General features: G+C 42.4%; 1 non-coding gene across 1 annotated transcript; it reads left to right on the top strand.

Moving 5' to 3' along the window:
* The first annotated feature begins 1,862 nt into the window (after nucleotides 1-1,862).
* Nucleotides 1,863-1,995, top strand: LOC116071826. Its single transcript, XR_004111187.1, has one exon. It is a non-coding gene; the product is annotated as a small nucleolar RNA SNORA17 (small nucleolar RNA).
* The last annotated feature ends 1,840 nt before the right edge of the window (nucleotides 1,996-3,835 follow it).

Raw genomic sequence — 3,835 nt, 5'->3', positions numbered from 1 at the left:
AGTCTGTAGTGTTAGGTAGGGGCATTGTCATTCTGTTACTTTGTAACACCATTTAGACAATTTTTATATATGTATATGCACCATATACATATACATATGATTATATCTAAAAGTTCTTCATTATCTCACCCTGTTTCCTCTGTCATGTAGATGTCTCATTTAGGCCTGGACTCTTGTTGGACTGTTGTTCTCTGCATGTTGAATAGCTCTGGATCACCTTGTTAATCACCATCTAACACATAAAGAAGCTTCTTGATGAGGGTTGACAGTTGCACTTGTCCATTGCTTTCAATCCCCACTCCTAATCCTTCATATTCCACTTTTCTTTATTTTCCTTAATACTACCCATGTTCTATCCATTCTTCCATCATGTCTTACTAGCATTTGAACTCTGTAAATATTATAATTTCTTAGCATTTACATATTAATGGGAACATAGGATGTTTGCTCTTCTGGGTATGAATCAGCTCAATCAGACATATTCCCACCATCTCCAACCACTTATCTGAGAATTTCATGATTTCAGTTTTCTTTACAGCTGAATAATACCCATTGTGTAAATGTACAATATTTACATTTTCCATTTATGAGTTGATGAACATTTAGTTTGTTTTTATTTCCTGAATATTGTGACTAGATTTGCAATAAATATGACTAGTATCTCTATAGAAGGATATAAAATCATTTGGGTATGCCCAAGAGTGCTATAGTTAGATCGTCCATTTCCTGATAACTAAGGGTATTGAACATTTAGAAAATATATAAATAAAGTTTATCAGCCATTGTATTTCTTTTTTGAGAGCTCTCTGCTTAGTTCTGTATGCTTAATTTTTAATTGTTTCATTTATTTACATTCTAAATGTTGCCTCCTTTCCTGGTCCCCCTCCATGGACTCTTCCCCTCCCCTTTGCCTCTGAGAGGGTGCTCCACACCCTCCAGCAGCCCATTCCCTGCTCACAATTCCCTGCATTCCCCTTCAGTGGGGCATCAAGTGCCATTTCTCTACTACATATGTGTCAAGGCACGGACCAGCCCATGTCTGCTCTTTGGTTAGTTGGTGGCTTCTTCTCTGCAAGTTCCCAAGGATTCTGGTTACTTGATAATGTTGTTCTTCCTATGGGGTTGCCATCCCCTTCAGCTCCTTCAATTCTTCCACTAAGTCTTCCATAGGGGTCCTCAGTCCTCATGGTTGGCTGTAAGTATCTGCATCTGTCTCAGTCAGCTTCTGGTAGAGCCTATTTTTAACTCTTTTATGCTTAGTTTTGTAACTTCTTGGTATATTATAGAAACTTATACAGTTTGTTGAATAGCTCATAAAGCTGGCTTTTTATTTTATAGACTTATATTTAATACTAACCTCAATGTTCTACTCTATGGGAGCTTTTTAGTTCATCAGTTCACTTTGATTTCTGTGTGTTAGTTTTTGTTCAAATTATCTAATTGTTGATTATGCTGCAATGAAAGAGATCACAGGTCTGATCTGTTAGAAGACTGCAACATTCTGTTTAAGTGGTGTTTCTTTACCATTGGTTATAAGAAGGTCATAGGGCCTAAGAAGAACCACTCAGTGTAATGAGAACTGAACACAAAAAGATGCCATTCTATTTTACAATGTATGCATAAGCCTGTGTGTGTGTGTGTCTGTGTGTATGTATGTGTGTGTGTATGCATGTATATGTATAACAAAGAGAAAAGAGCCATGAATTCAAGAAGGTGCAGGGGAACAGAGGGAGGGTTGGAGGGAAGAAAAGGAAGGGAGAAGTTATATAATTATACCTTAATTTTAAAATGAAACTGTATATAACTGAACATTTCCCTTTTGTTTTCTGTATCAAATTATAAGCAATAAAAGAAAATATGTTCCTGCCCATAGAAGTGTTGTCAGGTGTGGCTGCTATGTCCCATGAGCATCAGTAGGTGTCAAAGAGGGGAGAGGCAATGTCTGTGGTTAGTGTTCTGATCTAAGAAGATCGTAATGATTGGTAGCTTAACATTCCCTAAGAAGAGCAAACAAGCATGAGAAGACCACCAATATCAGGTGAGCCAGGGTAAGGAACTAGCCTTATCCAACCACCTATCTGGTGTTGCACAGGCCGTGATGGCTCCCAGAGCAGGGAGCAAGGAAGAAACTAGAAGAAACATGTGTGGGGCTGAGGGCCTCAGTGGGCATGAGATGAAGATAGAAGATTCTCAAATGGATCCACTTGGGTGGGCTGCGCAAGAAGCCAGTCCTATGACATGTGGCCTGGACAAAGAGCTAGCCTGAAACAACCAGCAGTCAGGTGCCACAGAGGCCCAAGTGACCCATGCCTAGTGCCATAATACATGAGAGAAGCATAACACCCTGAGACTACTCCTGAGACACCCCAGAAACTCAGAGACCCAGTCTCCACTAAAAGGAACAAGTAAGTGGTGAAAAAATGGAGGAGAAAGAGAAACTGAAGGATGTGGGCACAACGAAGAGAAGCAAAACTAGAGACTTGAGGGTAATGAGGAAAAACAGCTTGATGTGAGTAGTCTTTGATGGCACCTGAGACCATGGTGAAGTCCTGGTCTGTGGTGCCATTTTGGGCTATACCTCCATTACCTCCCCTGCAGCAGCTGGAGTCTGGTACCACCAAAGTTGAAGCAGATGTCTCTGGTCTGGATTACGCCCAAGGACATGTTGATGTCTAAGGGCTATGCAGAACTGGCCCCACCCGTTATCCAGCAATTGTGGGAGAGCTGCTCCTGGGGCCATAAGAGCAAAAGGGCTGACCTGGTTCTAGCCAGCTGTAGTACTCAGGAGAGGGGTCCCATGCCCTGAAGGTGTTTTGAGTGAGTCACACACCTTAGTTTAAGAAGAGCATGGTAGACCTGGCCCTTCTGCTGTGAACTGGAATGGACAAGGGAGAAATACCCTCCTCCCACTCGCTACCCCCTCATTACCTGTGACAGGTGGGAAAACCGGTCCTGGAATTATAAGATCAAGAGACCTGTAGAAGAACTAGAGAAAGGACCCATAGAGCTGAATGGTTTGTAGCCCCTTAGGACGAACAACAATATGAGCTAACTAGTACCCTCAGAGCTCCTAGTCAGTCATCAATGGGAGGAGAGGCCCTTGGTCCTGTGAAGGTTCTATGCCCCAGTGCAGGGGAATGCCATGGCCAGGAAGCTGGAGAGAGTGGGTTGGTGAGCAGGGGGACTGGGGAAGGAACAGGGTTTTTTATTTTATTTTATTTTATTTTATTTTATTTTATTTTATTTTATTTTTCTCTTTTATTCAGAGGGGAAACTGGGAAAGGAGATATCGTTTGAAACGTAAATAAAGAAAATATCTAATTAAAAAAAAGAGAGAGAGACCTGTCCCTAAACCTCCCATGCTCCATCCCTCAGAAGAATAAGCCTTGCACTTCACCTGGAAAACACGTATATCTGACTCTCTTGGCAGCAGAATGGGTGAGCTGGTTCTGAGGGTGTGAGCATGGGAGAACTGGCCTCAAGACTTGTCTACCATGTGGTGACACAGGCAAAGGAATGTTGTTCCTAGAACTGGACCCAAGGTCATAAGAGCAAGAGACCTTGCCTTGCCCTCATCATTGTACCTCACCTGGTGAGCCAGCTACTGGGGCAGCACGAGAGTAAGAGAGACAGTGGGCTAACCAGCTCAGATACCTCTCAGGCCCAAATCCAGGCCTTTGATTTGGCCAACCCCAACATCTATCCCATCAATGAACTGGTACTGAATCACCGTGACACAGAAAAACAGAAAATCCAAAAGCAGTCCCAGTGAGGTTCCAGTATAGATAGAGTAGCAGAAGCCAGAGGTCTCATACCAGACAAATAAGTCTTTGCT

This window comes from Mastomys coucha, unplaced genomic scaffold, assembly GCF_008632895.1.
Source record: "Mastomys coucha isolate ucsf_1 unplaced genomic scaffold, UCSF_Mcou_1 pScaffold22, whole genome shotgun sequence".
Taxonomy (NCBI): Eukaryota; Metazoa; Chordata; class Mammalia; order Rodentia; family Muridae; genus Mastomys; species Mastomys coucha.
Note: the sequence above shows the minus strand (reverse complement) of the source record. Positions and strands in the feature narration are given on the sequence as shown.